Genomic DNA, 22175 nt, shown 5'->3' on the forward strand with positions numbered 1-22175 from the left:
TTTCACCTCAAGCTCCCTGGCAGCTGTAGTCCATCCTCATATTCTCGCTCCTCATTTGCGCAACCAGTTTCTTGAAGGTAAAGATGTTGGTCTTGTTTCTCTCCTATTGGACAGCCCTGAATTTGATTACCGAGCAGTGGATTGTGGAGATCTCGCTGTTAATCTAAAATCCTGGGTTCCATGTTTTCTCAAATTTAACCCTTAGATAATTTATTTTGGCTTTCACTATGTTTATGTTTGTAATCACAAGGTTATCTATATCAATTTTCTTTTTCAGTCAAGTTTTTAAATTTGAATTTAGTCATTTAAAATTTAAATTAAGATTTATTCCTCTATCAGTTTCTGAGTCCAGGACCTTCCCTCATTGAGGCTGAGGTTACATGTAGACAAAACGCACACTGTATGGGGTTATTTGGTATATTGCCATTCTTAAAAATTTGACATTTTATAAATTTAATTAATTAAGATCAATTAAGGACTCATTTAATCAAAGTAGGGCTTACAGTAGGTGGAACAAAAAAATTGAAAATTCTGGATGTCTTAGTGAGAAGATGTTAAAATTGACATGGTCAGAGAATACTCGGAAGAACTAGGCTTAAAAACATTTATCTATTAGCCTTTAAGATGTGATTCCACTCCTTGCATATTATTATTATTTTATTCTAGGGGAAACATTTGTGCTTTTGTATTCAATATATGGTTCTCCTGCTGTATGTTTGCATAACATACTTCAATACTGGTACACAGAAAAGTTTCTTAATAGCACTCTTACTCTTACTGATGTTATTCCATCAATGGCATTTGGCAGTATATTTTACCAGATAAAAATGGAAAGAAAATGTTTGACTTGTTATTGTTATTATGGTTTATATATACAGCATAGAAGGTCTTTCCTTAAATAGATTGGATAGGTCTGCTGTTACATTTGAATAAAAAAAAAATCTTTTAAAAAATATATTTTTTAAAATGTTAAAATATAAGCTGTTTTGCTCTTACTGATTTTTGTTGGACAGATTGACTGAACATTGGGTTGTCACAGAGCAAATCCATTAATATATTTCGATGAAGTGTCCTCTGCTAGAGCTTAAGTTGGAAGTTTTTGATATATATACATACAGTATGGGAAAGAGTGATTTTATTATGTGCAGGAATAAAATTAAAATTGTTTGAAATGTGTTCTTTAAAAATTAAAAAGGTCAAAACCCTGATCTTGTTCTTTCCTACTGTTGTGCACCCACTTGCACATAATCAGTTACACCCCTTCTTCCATCCTATTCACCCTTGCAGCAGCTCCCTGGCTCATTCCTCAAAATGAGGGGGGTGGGTTCCGACAGGTTTGTCTTTGCCTCAGTCAAGGTGAATTAACCCCATAGACACCAACCTTGAATATATTACCCCCACTTGTTTTTTTTTTTAAATCCAGAGTTTAAAATAGGGAAATACATTTCATTTGTTATTAAAGGATTCTTAAAGACTCGGGATGACATGAATAGGAAATAAAACAAATAGCATTCCAACCATTTTTGATCAGATATTTACAGATCATCTTTCTGGATGCATAAGAAGAAGACTTGAAAGTTAGCCTGAAAGAAAACAAATTGAGCAGGACACTGCAGTGGCACAAAATTGTTAACCATGATTCTGTGTGGATTCTCTCATTACTAGTGTGGTGTACGTCAGCTGTGGTAGATCTGATGGAAAAAAAGTGTTGTTTCCATGGTATCATGGCAGTACATGATCTCTTCAAATCTGTCAAATGAACCCTGAAATAGAACAACCTTCATGGGAGATATCATTTCCCTTGTTTTTTATACTTGAAAATGTTTTCTAAATATAATCTTATGGCCTCCAATCAATTAATTGCAGTGTCACTTGCTTTTACTGTTTTAGATTTTGGCATAGAGTTTGCATAAAACTTTTACATAAAAATACAAATTCAAAATAAGTATTTATTATTAATAAAATCCATTAGCCATGTGTATGAGATTCGATGTTCATCATGCCTGGTGTCATTTTGCCACTTATTTTTGATTGTCAGCTTGGAAGCATTTCCCTTTGGGATTTCTGTTTTATTTAGCATTTTTAGCAGGCGTCCCCCAAATGAGAATAATAAACACAGATTAAGCTTGCTAATGAGTAGAAATGCATATTAAATCCTGCTTGGGCTTCCAGTACATGCAACTTTCATACTCCTATTGTATACTTCTCAGTTGTTTATAATGGCACATCTTGCAGCTCTGTAAGCAAATTGATAGAAAACATAAATTATACTGGCTCTCATTAAAAAAGAGAAAAATGTCATTTATATGAAAGTGGTAAACAAAATAATAGAAAAGTTGTATAAGTTCATGGAAACTGATCTGTTCAGACATGAACAACATTAATGTTTGTCTAAGACTATTTCAATTGTGAGAGTGCAATTAATATCGAATTCTTCCTGTCTGATAATAGAGGGAATTACACAAAATGAAAACATTGCATTTGGATTATAGTCTTCCTCTTCATATTTGTGTTTTCTGCTGAAAAACAACTGGTAAACATAAAACATTGACTTGTACATTATTCAAATATTGCCTTAAAGCAAACTATAGTGCAAATATTTTTAGAAATTGCTTAACAGAAGAAAAGGTTGTGTCTTTGCCTTCCCTTTATGCAGCCTCCATGAAACACATAAATTATGTACACTATTGTGACAGTGGGGGCAAACCATACTGAAGAGAGTCTACAACTTCAAAGGAGGTTTCCTCATCAATATGTAAAACAACAGCAACAAGGTCCTTGCCAGCCGCAGTCTGAACTTTGAAAATTCCAACTCAGAATTCAACTGGTAGCTTTAAACTTTTGACATAGACCGCCTTTACGATGCTGAAAAGTAGGAGGTTAAGTGCCTGTAATAAATTCCTCTGAGAAATGATATAATTGGTATGGCGGAGGTCTGCTCTGCTTCCATTGCCTGTGGGGCCAGCTATTACACTTTTGCTTTTCCTTGAGATGAAAGTGCAAGAGTTGACAGATGCCCAATTCCTGAAATGCATTGTTCCCAGGGAAAAGAAAAGCTGCTAAGGGCAGAAAATGCTAAAATACCATATTAGTGCTTTCGTTCCCTGTGTCTCTGTTCTTATTACTTAGAAGCTATCCATGAATTCTATCTTGGAATGTATTATATAATCTGTATAAAACATATCAGAAAAGTATCAAATTCTAACTGAATTGTGGTTTGGTAGTCATTTTTGATAATTACAGTAAATCTGAGATTAAATAACTGTGGCTTTGTGGTCTTTTCACTTCTGTCTTTAAAACATTCAAGATGTGAATAATTAAGGATGGGTGTGTATTAGATAAAGAATTAGGTCTGCCTTTTAACCAGAACCAGTTAATCTATGCAATTCAATCAGCTTTTTAGATCATGACTGATAAAATAATTGATTAGTTTTAGTAGTCTGCAGAAGTTTTTTTATTGCAAATATTTTGCAGATATGTGTAAATACATACAAGGTAGGACATACTGTAAGCTTTAGCTTGTTCTCAAACATTTCAATGTAGTAACTATTACTTCTAGTAGTGGTGATTCCATTTAGACTTAAATAATGACCTTTTTATTTATACTTTTTCTTATATTAGTGGTAAGTAAAGTATGTAATGTATTATTTATTATAAATATACAATTTAATTAGAAGTCTTAGATGATTAACACAGTATATTATTGACATACAGTACATTACAGACACCAAAGACAATTAATGTATGTTGTCTTCCTTTAGTAAACAAAATAATGACACTAATTACATCATCACTCAAAAATGCAATACACCTCCATATTAGAACTTGCACAAAGGACATTGCATTGACACCAAACTGCAAAAGCAGTTTGAATTTAAAGATTTTACAAGTCTTCAGAACTACCTTATTTGAAAGGAAATGAGCAAGTATCAGTTATTTGTTTAGGGATTTAAAATAAAAAATAAAACAGAGAAAATGGTAATGCAGTTACAAGCACTGTGTACAGTACATTCATTGTATACTCAAACTCCTGGTGATATTTAAGGAAATATGAGTGTTTGCATGTAGAATTGGTTAGAAAATAGAAAACCGAAATTAGACATAAGGGGTGAATAACCAACCTGGGTTTTGTAATCATTGGAGTACCACAAGGATCTATATTAGGACCTTCCTAATTTATATCAATATCTAGATTCTGGTATAGTTAGTAATATACTCAAGTTTGCACATGATACTAAAATAGAAGGATTAGCAAACACTATAGAAACAGCAAATTCAATTCAAGAAGATATTGACAAAATTCAAGACCGGAAAAAATCTGGCAGATGATGATGAATGATATTTGATCTAGAGAAGTGTAGGGTTTTTCAGGCAGGAAGAAATAACAAATATAAATACAAAATGAGAAACACAGCTAGATAAAGCTACTTATGAAAAACTCATACCGTAGGTGTTTTATGCAGACACATCATTTACATATTCTAGACAATGTGAGGAAGGAATTGAAAGGTAAACGAATGTTAGTATAGGAACAGGTAACAAGTTTATTCCATGTTGAAAAGAAAAGAAAGGAAACACAACGTTTCAGCCGTGAAGCCTTCTTCAGTCACACCTGAATCGTATAATTTACTATTAAGGCCTTATTTAGAATATAGTGTACAAGTATGATCATCATGTTCTAGAAACAATATTGCGTCTCTGAAATCAGTGTGGAGAAGAGCAAACTGTTATGGGTTCGGTAATAGGGACCGAACCAGTGAGTGAACCCACTTGCAGGAGCGAACAAAACCAAGTCGTAATCCGAAAGCAAACCGTAATCGTAGGAACGAGCCGAGAGTCCAGGGGAAGCCAGAAATCCGAAAGGGAATGAGTACCGAAGCCGAAGCGAGATCCGAAGTCGTAGTCCGTAGAGCAATCCGAGAATCCAGGGGTAGCCAGTAATCCAAAACAGAGCGAAAGTAACCAATCCAAGCCGAGATCCGAAAAGCCGAAGTCCAAAGGGAAAAACCGCAAACCGAAAGCCAAGACGAACACAGAGTAGAAGTAGCACAACCAGGAAGCTCGAAAGGGAAAACCAATACTGAGCAACGAGGTAGGGAAGGACAGGTGTTTAAGTAGGATGAGACGGGGGTGTGGTGGTGAATGGGAAAACTGATAGGTGAAGTGATGGATAGGGGCTACGCCTACTTCTGCCTCCTCCGTTGCCGGGAGGCAGGGATCGTAACACAAACACATATATTGTGGAGCTTAAGGGATTTTTTGTGTCTTGCAATGGTAATGTACTAGGCTACATTATGTCATTACTAACCTGACCTGTTTACAAAGTAAACCAACTATATTAACAATGTTACTTTAATACAAATATGCCTTCCTAAATTATTCAAATATTGGAGATAAGTACTGTATAAATTTTGTGTGAAGACATTGTCCCATACTTAGAAATTCCATAAGCAGCCTTCAGGATTCAATTCAATATTTTAAAAGTGTTGTTAGAATCAATCATTCTTCTTGAAACTATTAACTTTGGCAGAGGTTTACATCACCATATTTGTAAGCACTGAGCACTTATGTAGAGTGTAGCCGTTTCAGTAAGCTGCCATCAGTAACATAGTACTATGCATCTAATTGGTTGAATTTAGACAGAGTACAGCTGGAGATGCCAACTTCTATGGCCCAAGGCCATGTGGCTCTTGGCTGGCTTCTTTGACATCTCCAGTGTAATTGTAGGTCCCTGGCAGTCATGTGTATTGGATGCTGCTCTTGTACAGGAATATCTGCTGGTTGTTTTGTAGGTAGTAAGAACAATCCTGTTTTATCCATCATTGGTATGCAGATGAAATGCAGCTCATATGAAGTACACACATAGAACATTAACATAGGAAATGCACAATCATTAGAACAAACTCCTTAGTCGTGTTTAATGAAGCTGATTCTAGTAATGGTTGATCAATTTCTTCAATCATTTTGCTACAAGCTGCCAAACGAGCAAGACGAACAAATTGGTTGGTTCTAATTTGCATTGATTATTATGTTGATTATATTTAGAACCTAAGTTCTAAGGTACCTAAAATCCATACAGTTCACATGGAATATGTTTACCATACACTGCAATCTAATTCAAAACAAACACATTTATAAGTATTTGAGTGTTAAGCTTAAATGTAGTTATATCTGGTCTTCATGATTTTCTAAAGTCTGTCCTTTAAAATGTAAATATTGCATAATAGCTTAATAAATGAAAAAGCATATCAAGTATATTCAAATAATACTTGACAATACTTGATTGCAGCTTTATAATTACAAAATCTTCTTTCCTTCTATCTAGCAAAAAACTACCATCAAGTACTGTTTCTTTTTAATTTCCAATTAGTGTATGGGCCATAAATTAGATTTAACCCAGTCATAATGATACAGTATTAATTTATGAAGTATCACAATTTTCTAAGATTGAAACGATAAGCATAATAAAATAAATGTCATATTGTCAGGTAATTTTTGTACCTGTGGCACTAATAAGACCTAATAGTATTATGTATCAAACTACTGTATAAGAAACAAATTCACAAATATACACTTTGCTCGTCCTATGGCTCTTTAACTGATGTCGTGCAGAGATGAAGGTGTAACCAATGCTTCTGGTATGAAGGAAAATAATTTAAATACTACAAATGCTACACATTTCAATTTCAAACAAATATCTAGTTAGGTTTTTATGCTATTCTTTTTCTCATTTTAAAAATCCTTTTCAAGCACTAGGTGTCATAAGAGCTTCATGGTGTTTAATGTGATGATTTCATTTCAATTCAAGAAAGAATTTAGTTCCTATAAATTGAAAAAATTAGTTCCATGACTGCAATGCATCTTAATATTATCTGTGTTAAAATCCAGTACCTTGTACATTTTTAGCTTTTTTGGAAAGGACTATAACACAAAATACAAAGAGGAACAAACTAAGCTTGTTATTTCTATACTGAAAAAAAGAAGAAAACACGTCATTGATATTTAATTTAGATCCAACTTAATTTAGATTCCATTTGCATTTACATATATTGAAGTGTAGGATGTTACCTCTCCTGATGATAATTAGAATGCAAAACGTGTAATTTTATGCACCATTGTTTAATTATTAAACTGCCAGTCTACAGAAATTCTGCTTCATAGACCTAAGACTAAATCTAGACCTGACTTAAATGTCACACTGATTTGTCATTATTTGCCTGCTTTGTTGAAAGAAATGATAGTAAATTATATTTCCTAACAAATGTTATATATAGTTAAATACATAGTTTTGAACCACAGTCTCCTAAACATGAAGTTGGATAAAGCATTTGTTTAAATTTAGTACTCCAATTGAAACTTGTAACCTCAAGGTACATTCACTTGTTTTCTTACAATTTTGCTGTTTGCAAAATGTAATAGCTCCATGCTGAGCTCCAGTGTAAAACTAATAAAAGTTAATTCAATGTGGAAAATTACTTTAATGTATTATTATCTTCAGTTACCTTTTAGATTTATATTAATGTGAAATGCTTTAATCATGCTCCAAATTTTATAAGGAAATGAAGTGATGCTATTGAGCAAATTCTATTTTAAAATAAATAAGATGAAATGCATAATTTGCAAATAAATAACACATTAAACATTTTGTGGATTATTTCTAATTTACTCTGTGACAGATATTGTCCTATGTACAAGTAACTTCATTATAAATTCATCTTGATAAACAAACAAAATATAAATATACACTTACATGAGCTAATATGAAATACACAGGTAAGCGAAGATCACTAAAATAGCATTGATTGAATTACTCATCATGCTTCTGGTACATCAGAGGTTTACACAAGATGAAAATTAACATTCTGTAACTATTTTCCAAGGTACAACATGATTGTTATTATTCACCCACCAGTAGATCACATATTGTATTACATATTAGAACCATGGTAATTATCTTACACCGGATAACATTAATTTTGCTTTTTAAGCAGACTGATAATAAAGAGAAAGTATGAGGAGATCATGAGTTTGTTGGCCTTCCTTTCAAATTGGAAAATAATTGGGGTGTCAAGTTAATATGAAAGATTAATGTCTTTTGGAATGGAAATAAAATATACCGAGACATTTATCCACCAAATACTACATTTCATTGAAAGAATTTGACTTTTCAGTTTTATTCAGTAGCTGAATTTTAATTTCTAACAAATATTATTGCTCCTAAAAGTCAGTGTAATTACTAGGGTTCCTGAGTTGCTCATCCATTAGGTGTGTACAATTTGCCCTGTGAGAACAGTACTGTACTAAAGATTCTGGCTGTGCCACCAGCCACATTTTGCAAACATCATTGTGGTTTATTGAGGTGAAGGCAGCTTACCACAAACCATATTTGTTTCTAGCTGGTCATGTCCCTCCAAGTCAGGGCACTTTCAGTCATGTAATGTCTGTCCTCCACCCTATTTTCCAACAGGCTTGTAAGTTCAAAAACAAATCATTTAACTTAATAACTGTATAGCTTAATAACTTTCCTTATTTAAAAGAGATAAATCCAACTGTCACAAGCACCATCTCAGAACAGAACTACATCTGGATAACCTCTGAGCGTAGTAATGCTTTAAACCACATGTGCCAGTAGGGGGCATTCTTGTGCTACCAAGTAAGTGGATGCATGGACATCAATTCATAACTGCACATTTTGGAAGAAGTGTGCATGATTTGTTCATCTCATTGCAACATGCGGTAGTGGATACAGCAGTAAGTCAGCATGATGTATGATTGTTAAATTTGAATTGAAAAGCACATATTTTCTTTCAAAGAAATGGTAATTGACAAGATATGGAGAAATTGGTTGTTTTAAGGAAAGATATTCAGTGTAGAGGTGATGGAATGCCATCACACAGGCTTCAGAGTTTCTTGCAAGCCATAAAAATAAAGACACTGTGCATTTACTTGTTATACAATTTGTGTTGTCCATGTCAACTGACTACGAAAGGAAAACAAAAAATAAAGAAAAATAAAAATGAGTTGTAAAGATGTTCAGTTTTTGTTAGCTATAGCTAGTGTCCCTCATCTATATTCAGAGACCAAACCACACCCAGGGTCAGGACCGAACATAAAGCCTAAGAAACAGTAATCAGACAGTTCTGGCCTGATTCTACAGCACCTTGTGAACTGGAGGAAAACTGGTCTGCTCATCCATTTAAAAACACGTTTAACAATTTACCCTGTAGTTTATTACCATTGGGTAAATAGTGTAAATACAATGGAACTATTAGTGTGTGCATGTCTCTGTTTGTGCACTGTGATGGTATGGTGGGAAGCCAAACTCCCGTTCAGTGTCCTGCCTTGCTTGTGTTGCTTGCCGGGAGAGGCTCCAGCTCCCCAGAAATCTTGAATTGGATGAAGCAGTTAGAAAATAGAAGGAAGTTTAGTAATATCTATGTAAAGGAGCAGCATACCTTTAAGAGTCTTGTGGGTGGCAACAAGGGTGGAGATTCTACATTAGAAGGCAGATGATTAGCCCTGCTGGGGAGTCCTCTGTTGAAACATGAATCAGGAAGTTGTTCTGGCACCTGAGCTAATAGATTTTTTTTTGCTGTTTATTTTTCTAATTGAGTTACTGCTGGCTCCATCATAAATTAATTGGCATCCTTTTTGTTATCCTTTATTATGACTGTGGGAGGAAATAGATACACCCGGCAGAAGCCCAAGTGAACACTGGGAGAAGATACAAACTCCATGCAGATAGCATCCTAGGAATTGAACCCCTTGCAGGGACCTGGCACTGCAAGGCAGCAATGCTAACCATTGCTCCACCATGCAGCCCAGCATTCAGTATTCAGTATTAACCATTTTGAAATGACAAATTAGTATTGGACTTGACTCAATTCCACTTCCAGCCTGGAAGAGAGAGCTAAACTGTATGCCTGAAACACAGTGCCTGGTCATTTACTTCTTTTCTCTCTATGAGCCTCGAGTGCAAACAGATAGACTCTTGCATCAGATTGACAAAGCAATTCCCATCCACAGGACAGCTGTGCAATTCCCAGGGAGCTACCAGCCACACTCAGCTGAAATCATTGTCCTGATCTGAGCCAGTGTTCTTTACAGGGTATACCATGCATAGAGCTATTTGGGAGACAAACACATTTATTATTTTGACCTGTATTATTCTTCATCTTCATATTTAGCCAGTGATTTTTGGACTTCTATTTATCCTTGTTCTCTGTTTTGTAATTGCAATTTTAATCAATGGTAAATGAAAGGTTTGGCACTAACAATTTATCATTTACCATTTCACCAATACAAATCAGCAGATTTACCACAGCCTACTATTTCCTTAGACATATAAATATTCCATTATTTTATTGCAACAAGTGAAGTGATTGCAGATTCATTATTTGTATGCATGTAACCACATGTACTACAGGGGGCCTTCTTTATGTGACCTTTCAAAGGTTCTATAAAGAAAGATGAAAATGAAAATAATGTAACTCATCAAATAACTTTGAAATCCTGGATATAGGATCCAGTGGTTGATTTGTATATGCAATTTATACCAGTATTTAAAAGGTTATATTATTTGAATAGAAATTACATTGTATTGGGTTTGTATTGTTAAAAGGAGAGACTTCAAGGGGACCATCTTTACCAAGTACTCAACCTTGCCCTATTCAATCTGCTTGAGAACTTTATGTAAATTATGTAACTCGTGATGAAAACTAAAGCGAAAAGACAGATCATCTGTAATGTACAATTTTGAACTAAAATACCATGTGATATAGTGAAACCGATTAACACTTATATAGGTATTTAGTATTGTTTAGCATGGTTTTTGCTCTTTATTAAAAATATTCTCACATAAACATAAATAAACACAACACAGGCTTATTGATAAAGTTACTTCAGCAATATGCTGAAAATGATGCAGTCTCAGTCTCAGGAGGTATTTCCCCAGTAATGTAATCCAGAACACATGGCTTTGAATAGTAACATCACAAACAGACGCTTGATGCTCCAGAAATAGACTATTTCATTATGCACAAAGATGAAAAGAATCTTCTGCCTGTTGATATGCACCATCTATATCCCCTGGATTTTTAAATCCACTGCATGAATACACACTGTATGCATTGATATGATTGATCTTGTAAATTGCACCTGAATGACCCCAAAGACTATATCTGTAAAAGAAAAAAATCAGAAGTTCTAAAATGTGTTCAACAGCATACTGTTTACACAGTACATCACACTCTATGAAAGAAGCAATTTTGAGCAATTGTGATTAAGAACAGTCAAAAGTTGTTCTGCACTTAGTTTTAGTAACAATTGTATTTTTTCCAAGTTCACATAACTGCTTTTTGTTTCTAATTATTAATGATGAATCAGCATGATTCATGATGCATCTCAAATTTTTCATTTGCCTGTAATTGATTTGCTATCTGACCATAATTGGATTTTATTTATCTCATTTTCTAAAAGAAATTGTGCAACTTAATATATTCTTGCAAGTTTAATGGATTATGATTGGGCTACACCACAAACATTTAATTTTCAAATTGTATTTATGTTCTATTAACATCAATACATTGAATGTCATTATAGATTGACAATACTGAACTTAATTAAATCCAATGAATCAATAGGATGATAGAAGTTTTGGTTGGGGGGGGGGGTGGTACTTCAAATTTATTAGGTCTTCCCTTTATTTACTTATTTATTTACATTGGGATGAGTCATATCTATTTAATGATGGGACATAACATTCTTGCTTAAAGGACACATTTTTAAAAGCTCTAAATGCTGAGTTACAGTAAACAGGAAAGATTGCACAGGAAAAGGTTCTAGATGTAGAATTTCAGAGCTGCACCTACAGATGTTTGACAAGTGCAGCTCTCCTCTGTCCCTGCCAGTGTTCGATCATGAACACTTGCAGGGAACGAGCATTCACCACATTATTCCCTTGAAAGAGGAGAACTCTTTATTCTAAAAGACCAGGTTCTCTACTTTGGCAGAGTTCTACACTGTCTAGATTTCAGAGAGGCAGGATGACATCACGTGTGTAACTCAGTGCACCGAGCCCTGTCACACATGCTCATCATGAGTAACAGTAACATTTTAGGTTCTTTGCAGGGTATAACATATAAGTCAAATAAGTCAAATTGCTTTTGCCTCTGGTTCACCCAAAGGCTGAAAATGTAAGTCAATCTATGAATTGATAAAAGATTCTGCTTAACAGAAGACAAAGGTGTGAATATTATAATACTGCTCAGATGATCATTTGTGTTTCCCACTTACCATCAGTGATATAAATGATCTTTCTAATTAAAATATCTTTGTCATATTACCTCATTTTATTAAGACCTATAAGATCTATTCTGGAATTTAACAATTGTAATGTACAGTTGCCAGTCTTTTTTTAGGTATGTTTCAGAATTTAAAGCTATGCTTCTGTTACCCAACTACAATTCTTTCCTAGGAATGTCGTATCTATAAATCCAGTTGGACAGCTAAGCTGCTTACTGGCACCCGAGCCAATATTATTTGCATAGGTACCTGCAGTCTGTTGTTTGCCTGCTTTTTTCTTAACTCTGGTGCAAAGGAGTGTGGAGTGTGTAACAGATGATCTGAAGTCTTCTCCAAACATTAGATACAAATCCATCCCAAAAGCCTTTAGGCAAGCAAAAGAAATTATATTGTTCATGAAATGTTAATCTGTCTTACATTGATAAATTCTGATTATAATTGTTCGAAATATCAAAACAACAAACTTCAGAAGACACCCTAAATTCCACAGTACTGTAAAGAGTTCAAGTCGAGATGTTCTATGTCATATGTAATACATACTGTAAGCTTATTCAAGGCACAGAATAAAATGTTGTGACTGTGACAGTACATGCAGCATCAAAGTAACCAATTCTGCCAGCATGTCACTTGGTTTTCATATTTAAAGTAGTCTTGTCTTTGTCTTTCAGACCCCCCTGCAGAAGGTCTTACATATTGGTCCCTTCTCAGGGAAGACAGCATGTAATCTTCCTTCTTTGCTACTTTTTCACTTGGTTCCACTGACAACAAACACTACTGCTTTTGTACTACCTGCCTATCCAGCACCAGACACACCCCTCAGTACAAACCTAAGCTGCATTTTGTTAAGTGTACAGTACATGCCACTGAGTGTCACAGGCCTGTACACCAGCTCAGTCCATCACTCCCTTAGAACTTGTATTCTCCCTCTCCTAAAATCGTGGAGTCTAAACACATTCAGAAACATTTTTCCTAGCTGGTCTTATAAGCCTCTTCAGGCAGAGTAGTGGATAATTCCAAAATAGAGCCTATTCTGACAGTCAGGCAAGTGTTTCCTTTGTTCTCTGGCACAGTGAGATAGCTATGTGATAAAACAGGCAGCAAACTTTAAAATTTGCAAACACGCACAACTTCTACTCCTATTATGTACATATATTTACAAGACTAATTAGTTCCTGCCTTCTACAGAACCTAGAGTACAGAAATCTACCTTGCAACTGAGGCACAGATTCAATGTCGGAAAAGGGCCCATTTCCTCTAATAAAAGGGCCTTTACAGGACTAAACTACTCCTTAAAACACATGCTAAATACGTATTCAAAGAGCACATCTTGAACAAGTGAGACATTCTTTGTTGAAACATATTTCCTCAAATATAAGGCAACAGTCTCTTACTTAAAACCTAATCTCATAGTTAACCATTAGTATAATTTTTTTGGCATCCAGGAATCACTGGCCATTTTGACTGCCTCAGCAGAAAAGATAAGAGACTGTGAGGTGAAATTAAACATTTTGATACTCCACATACGTAACAATATTGCAGTAAGTGTTTGCTAAACAGATTCAAAGTCCCCATCATAAGCAAAACAGAACATTAGGTCCCTTCCATATTTACATTAGGGAGGGCTAGGACCAAAAAATTAAAGAACTTAAGAACAGGTCTTCACTATACCACCCCCTGTGGAACTCTGGGGTAAACACTCCTCCACTCAATATTCAAAGCCCCAGTGCTGTCTTACTTCCAGAACGGGAACATCAATATCCAGTTCCAGGGCCATGCACAGATGATGGGTGGGAAAGAGACAACTGCTTTATTATTATGATACAGCTAGTCTCAGTCTCAGTCTGTGCTGAGATGTGCAGGGAGGAAAATGTGGTCATTGCAAACAAAACAAATACTTTCCTTAGAAGCAGAGTGTATCTCTTTTATAATGTTGCTTGAAATGTGTGCAGGGCTTGACTTCCTTTTCAGGTTCCTTTCACCTTGGCAGCTATCTGGAAACTCCCAGAAAATCACACTCAACAAGTTGATTTAGCACGTTTCTGAATTGTTCATATTGGGGTCACAGAGGAATGAAAGTTTCTAGACTTCTGTTTATTAGTTTACTAAGGGCCATACTGTTATTGTGATAACAGTGTTGTGCTGTGACTAGAAGTTTGAAGGTTGTGTTCTACAATCTCAATTTCTTTTGATTTAATTTTTAATGCTTTTTGGATGTCTATATACAGATAGACAGAGACTATTTGTACACTCTTTTTATTAATCTTTGGCCTATATTGCCTATATGTGCAGTGGTAATGTATTCAACAGTCAAGTAAACTAATTTCCCCACACAGTCTCTGAAAAGATATTCAACATAATTTGAGTCGGCACAAAATTAAAATGTAGTACTTACATTAGTCAGGAGGTCACTTAGCAGCAGGCTTCCATAAGTATGCTTAAGTAGGTTATGATTAATAAAGAAACCATAGAGAAAGGAAATTAACAAGGACTTCATTAGTGATACATTTCGCCATATCATGACTTTCAAGACATTCATGTTCTAAGTTATGCGATTATAAAATCTCAATATGTGATTTTATAATAGTCATTTATAGCAGATATCTAATCTTTGGTTGGATACTTGTTTCTTTTATCATCATTTGTGTTTTTCATATAATGGTAGAATATGCTAATAAGAGCCACTAGAGAATTAAAATAATCAGCGATGAATTAACATGCAGCTGACAGCTTTATTAATCTCTCTGGCTGCTGTCACCTGATAAAGAACAGCATATAATAAAAACTCTTCAAATTACCTAATTAGAAATTCAGCAACAGCACAGACCTTACATAATGACCAGTAATCAGGATGAAAAACAAAATAATTCATTCCATGAAGGGAAAGTACTATTAGATACTTATGCAATTACAGTATGACAGCCACTAAACAATAGGAATTAAAATGGTGTTTATGTCTTCAAGACTATCACATTAAAATTATAGCAGCACTTTTAATATCACAGTTTAAATTCTAAGTGATGAAGTAATGCAATATTCAACATAAAAGGTCTTTTACCCCAGTTTCACTGGAAGTTATACTGGAGGACCTGAAACTAGTGTTCTCTGTTATTTAAAAGATTGCATCGCTTTAACCAGTCAATGTAAGACATTCGTTTGAGTCTGCGAAAGCACATGTTCACTTTTCAATGGACTGATTCCAGCATGTATTTTTGAATATATTTCAATCCATTTTATTTCAATTGTAATGTATTTGCATCCTTTATAATATATTTAATGCTTTTACTTTGGTATCATCTGTAAACCTGACTAATTTTCTAAATATATCAACTATAACAACAACACACAGTGTTTTGGAGAAAAAATACCTAAAAATAAAAGAAAAATACCTATCATTTTTGTATCATGGTGACCAAAATTGAATGAATACTTAAGAGATTTTAGTACACTTTTTGTCACGGTAGACGGGTATAATCCAGAAGTGTTTGGAGAAGGACATCAGGGAAAACACAGCAGGACCAGGTCGGGTAGACAGACAGGGGGTGGTGAATGCAGTGATCCGGTGCTCGGGGGGCAAGGCATAGGCAAAGGAGTCCAAGGGAGTCCAGTAGGGGAAATCAGGGCGCAGTCCAAAATCCAAAAAACCTGGAGGTCCATCCATGACGGAGACAGTTAAAAGCAGGGAACGTGGAAGTGAAACCAGGAACACGGGAGATTAAAAACATAATGGGACAAGGTGCTCGGAGCCCCGGACTCAGAGGTCAGGATGTTTGGGGAAAAGGCCTATGCCCTTGGGCTACTCCTGAGCCCGGTGGTAGGCGGGCCTTCAGATGTATGTCTTCCAAAGCTGAGCCTGGAACTGCGGAGATGCTGGGTTTAAATAACAAAAAGGGGGACAAGACACAGGTTTAGGTACTTAAACTAAACTTAATACCAAAAGTTAGGAGCGCCCTCTAGAGGAGGGATGATGACCATGTCACTTTTAAAATAACACCTTGATTTATATGCGGCATTTTTTAAAACAATAGCTTACAAAAGTTTTTGGATCTTTCATGTGATGTCTCATTTTGTGAAATTACAAAATAATGCATACATATTTTTAATTGGAATATTTTATTCAAAATCTGTATTCTTAAATTGAAGAATTCTAAAGGTAAGATAAGTTACAATGAAGATCAGCAAACAAAGACTTAGGTCTATAGTTTTGATGGCTAAGCCTCTTTTTGACTAGCCTCTTCTAGCTATTTTTTCCCATTACTTGCGGCTTATATAGTGTTCGCCAACCTCCTAAGTGGCTATCACAAATGACATTAGTTTGCCAACTGTACAAAGAATCTAGTTAATTGATATACATTAGGTACAGATCCTTGTGGTACTCCACTAATCAACCCGATTTGCGCATTCACTCCTTATCTCCGGTCTTTGTTTTCTATTTATTAGTCAATTCTCAGTCAAATACCACTCATTTCCCTACTGCCTGTCATGTGAGAGTTAAACTTTATAACATTACATGTAATGTTACATTAGCAATTTTCAGACCTTTCTTCAGCAACTGTATTGCATTAGTAACTTCTGGATAACATCTCTTGTTTCCTTGACTACAATTAGTAAGATACCAATGGGCCCTGGGGATTTATCTTGATCTCGAGTGCTTCTCATTCCTAAAACCCTTATGCCTCTTCTATGCTAATACTATTTAATAGAGAACTCTGTCCTTCTAGTGCCTGAGGCATGTTGTTGACTTCTTCCTTAGTGAACATTAATGGTTATATTAACCATTTCTTTTTTTTCTTAAAAGTTTCCCTTTATTGTCTGAGAATGTGCTACATTGTCCTTCACGGTTCTTTTGCTGTTGTAGAACTGAAAAAAATTCATATGATATATTTCTTATATATTCTTTTTTACCTGTGTTTGCAATTAATTTGACTCTTTTTCTTTAATCTGCTACTGTTGTTTTTAAGTTCATTTTATAGATCATTTAATTTTCTTTACATTGTTCTTAGCTTATCTGTTTGAACCACTTGAGATGTTGTTATTTAGTTTTAGATTTACTCTCTCAGGAAGAATGTACTTCAAGGAAAATTTGTTTCAACTGTTGACATCCATTCTACACTGATTTCATATATATCTTATATCCTATTCTAATTCTCTTAAACTCTGTATCATTCCCTCTAGAGGAGGGATGACGATCGTGACAGTACCCCCCTCTTTTCAACGGTGGCTCTGAAGCCCTGAATGAAAAACAGAAGTCCAAGGGAAAAAAAATAGATGGAGTCCCGGGTTTCCGGACTACCGTCCAGGGGGTCCATGTTGAGGCTCTGCATTCTTTAACGGAAGCCAGTCTCGACTCCCATGTAGTGCGTACTTTAGGACCCTGTGCAGATGGTATTATCCGGAAGTGACTGGAAAAGGGCTATGGGGAAAACACGGATAGGAATGGAAGGGATGGCGAACAGGGAACGGTGGAACAGGAACAGGGAGTTAAAAACAGAAGAGAGTGGAGCTAAGGGAAAAACAGCTATAGCTTTGTAGCAATCACACAATGTACGGGGCAGGAAACACCTTTTCTTTTAATTATTATCATTTTTAGATCTTACCATTTACCATATTCACATTAATGAATTAATGAAGTAATTACCATCTACCAACTGGAAGGTAAACAACCTGCAGTACTGATATCTAATGATGTTAATTGATATTAAATGTACTTTAGTTTGATGATAAAATTCAAAATTCAGCAAAAAACGAAAACAAGTGATGGGATGTATTGCATTGATTGACATAATGAACTTGGATGTACGTTTTTCATTAGTTGAATCTTGAATAAAATAATAAGGTGCTACTAGTTTTCAGAAACATAACTTATGTGCTGTCTTTTGGGATCTGTAGTCTAGAGATTTAATCTACCTTTTTGTTTCTGTACATGGAGCTATAAATGGACTGTGGTGCTCGATCTATGTTGTTTGACTGTGTGTTAGGTACTTTGATCCATGTAGTTTCATTTCAAACTTTGAAGCAATAGGAAGAACAAGGTAATGACTGACACAAAGCAAAAACTTAAAAAAAAACACTTGAGGTAACATGAAAGAAAATTAATTGGTCCTGAAATTATATGTGAGGAAAAGGGAAACATGAAAATTCAAGATTTTCATGTTACTACATATGTATAGTGTGTGTAGAGAGAAATGAGGAAAATATTTTGCTATGGATTAAAAACTTCAGAAAAAAGCTTACAATTGATTTTGAAGACACAAATACTGAATAACGTTGCGCTGCAGAAAAGGGTTTTAATGCCTGTCACCATAGGGAGTGGTATAAGTATACAGCAGATTTGATTTTAATAGCTGGCCAGCTTTAATGGGGTAATGGATTAGTGAAGCATGTTCATATTCATTGCAAGTTTGTCACTCACTAAATAAGAGTAAAGTGATAATCGGTTATCAATATTTCATGGGAATCCCTCTTCTTACTATGCTTGTAGATATTTTTTAAATTCTTTAAAAAAATAATTCATATAATCAGGGAATTACTTGTAGTTTAATATTAGTACAATACTAGACGATTCTAACCTTTAAGATTACACAACATTTTTCTGTCTTGATTTAAAATCTACTTAATTTTTTTTTATCACCAGCTGAATGTCAATAAATGTTTTTTTTCCTGTTGATTGTCTCTTGATTTTGTTACGTTTCTCCCTAACTGAGTAGAATATACAATATACAGTAGCACCTTTGGGAGTGTTACATGAACTATTCTATTTTATAGATGTACAAGGAAAGTTTGTGGGTGCCAAAAATCACACTACACTGTAAGTACAAATTGTTTGCAATTGACATTCAAATAAAGGTTAGACCAACTGCTTTGAATACTTTATGAAAATAAAAGTCCTGTCAGGAGATAACATATATACATATATTTTTGCAATGTTGGTTTATTCCATACTGGAAAGAGAAGAAAGGAAACACAATGTTTCGGCTGTGGAGCCTTCTTCTGCCTTCTTTCTTCTCTTTTCAGCATGGAATAAATCTTTACTTGTTCCTTTTGCAGTCTACAAATGCTGACGCAGCTACCCACCTGAACTATTTTTGCAATGTTTGTGCCTATTTAAATGAATGCAGTTCTGCCCTTGAATGTAGAAAATAGAAGACCCTCAAGTCTAATTAACGTAATGAAAACTTCCTCAACTGGGAAACATGAAGCTTAATGCTCCAGAATTTAATCATATCTTAAACACTCTCAAATGAAAAGTTCAGTAGCAATAATTAAAATTAGAGGAAGTAGAATTTAATTCTACTCTGACAAGTAGAATAAAAGAAAAATCACAATGATTTGGTATTGAAAACTTCTTCGTCATTTAAAGTAGATACAGCCAAATAACCAATTGGTTTGGAGAGTTGGATAGTATCTTGAAAATCAACAGGCTCAAGGCAGGGAACACCCTGGACAGGATGCCAGTCCATCACAGGGCACACACAAACACAAACACACCACACCAGGGCCACTTTTCCTAGAAGCCAATTAACCTACCAGTATGGCTTTGGACTGTAAGAAGAAACCAGATCAACTGGTGGAAATCCACCAGAACAAGGCAAGAAATTACAAATTCCACATTCATTATTATAATAACAAATAATTATAGCCTGAAAAGAAGACCATCTATTCAGTAATTTTTATTTAATACCTTGAGCACATTCTCTTAACAATTCAGTTGAAAATCAGAGAAATCTTAAATACTCATAAAAAAAAATCTGAAGATTGTGACTAAAGCACAATCTTGAGCAATTTATTTTACAACTGGTGGATCTACCAGGGGTATCACGAATGTTTAAGAAGTAGGGCCTGTACTAGAAATGTCAGGGAGAAACAGGATAATGTCTAAAACCTGGAGCAAGGTACAAATTTTGTAGCCCTTTGTTTTGATGGGATTAATGTTGATATTTTGGCCTGTGCTGGTATTAATAACAAAGGAGCAAAAAACAATAGTGATAATAAACAGCCCTTTTGAGTACCTCCTTCCCTTATGAACTGAGGGGATACTCTCGCTGACTCTGCTCACAGACAGTGGAAGCATTATATAGGGCACAGATTATTTTTTTAAATGAATGGCCAAACACAAACATCTGCATAACAATCCTTATCTAAATTCTTTTGGAATAAATGGGTGTCTACTGTGCATCTAAGGAAAAAATACGTATGCCTTTATCCACTCCAAAGCATTTGATACTAGTTTAAAGTCTACTTTGATAGTAATAACACTCATACAATTCTTACAGTATTGTCTTTTTTTGATAAACTAGTCATTGGCTTTTGAAGTGTAGACTTGTAAAGAAAAGTCACGGAAAACTTTATTTAAGTGCTTTGGGTTAGAGAGTACAACCTTATCATTGAACACCTTAGTAGAAGCTGGGAATACATTTATTCTTACTCCTTGTAACCTACTAGAATGCTCCAAGTGTTTGAAATAGACAGCTCTGTCTTGTGTATTTGCAATTCAGCAGCTCTAATGCTTGTAAAGGTTTAAAATGTACTTTTTAGAGTTGTAAGATGTCTAACTTTATTCGTAAGGAAGTTTCATTTTTATTCTGTTCCCAACTGCAGAATTTTAATTACAAGGTGTGGAAATTCACCCTATTTGCATTTTGTGTAGATTAGAAGCAAAACAGTGTAATAACCCCTAATATAACATTAAGTAACTACCCATATAAAATAAGGGTTCCCGTCAGGACTTTTTTATTTCTGAAACATATTTATTATTTATTATTATATCTTATCTCATTTTGAAACAGGAAAAAGTTAAACCAGCAGCCAGAGTTCAGCAGAAATCATTCCAGGATCCAAACTGAACCAGTATAGTACCTGGACATCATTAGATATAAGGACTGGAAATACATTGTGGGACCTATACCACTATGTTAAGGATGGGGAAACAAAATGTAATCAATGTAGTTGATTTATTCAGTCACCAGAAAGAAATGAGTTTACATCATTATTTCTCAGTCGCCAAACTATTACTTCTCAATTGTCAATGTCCTATACATTCAAATGTCATGCTCTGGTCTTAAATCAGTGGCAAAGATAAGGGACATAGTGAGGAAGCAGGAAGTAGTGGATTAAAAATCATACATAAAGTCTACAATAACAAGTATATAAAATATTCTTGTCTAAAGTCTACACCTAAGCCCTAAGTCTAAGATTGCAATTTAAATGAATACTGTTGTATGTTGGGGGTTAGCCAAATGTTTATAGTTTCCAAAAAAAAGTTTCCCATACAAAAAGGATGATAAAAAGGTAATTTGTTGAATATTTGCTTAGACCATCTTAATCGATACAATAAAAATTCTTTGGATATTTGCATTGTCTTGATTTTATTGGTTTTCTTGAAGCAAGATACAATGGCCAAAGATCCAAGAGGTACTAACAGTTAACGAATTCTCTGTTAAATGATTGTCAGCTATCTTAGAGCATCAAGTCATTAAGCCAGCCTTCATGGTGCAGGGACATTGGACAAAGTAGGCCTCAAGACAGCTCTAAGAAATCAGAATCTGTCTAGGTAATCTGAGCACTGGACTTGTACAATACATTTAAGAAAGAGACTTGTTTTTATATTGTATAAAAAAATGATTTCTTAACTGTGGAATCCACCAGCTAAAAGAAATTTCCCAATGGTTAGCCATGCATTGACTGGAATGAGTAAATTGGTTCAGTTCATTCAGCATCTGTTTTGGGGAGTAATTCAATCCTGGGCAGGAACATTGTTTAATAATAGGATGCAGATTCTTTCCTAGCCTTTAAAGGGGTTTTGTGTCTCTATTTCAGGCAGAATTCAGTGTTTTCTATATGTGTAGAAGCCAGGGCTGCGGTACTCACTTATTTGT

The sequence above is a fragment of the Lepisosteus platostomus genome, chromosome 9 (genome assembly GCF_059453375.1).
Source record: "Lepisosteus platostomus isolate fLepPlt1 chromosome 9, fLepPlt1.hap1, whole genome shotgun sequence".
Classification (NCBI taxonomy): Eukaryota; Metazoa; Chordata; class Actinopteri; order Semionotiformes; family Lepisosteidae; genus Lepisosteus; species Lepisosteus platostomus.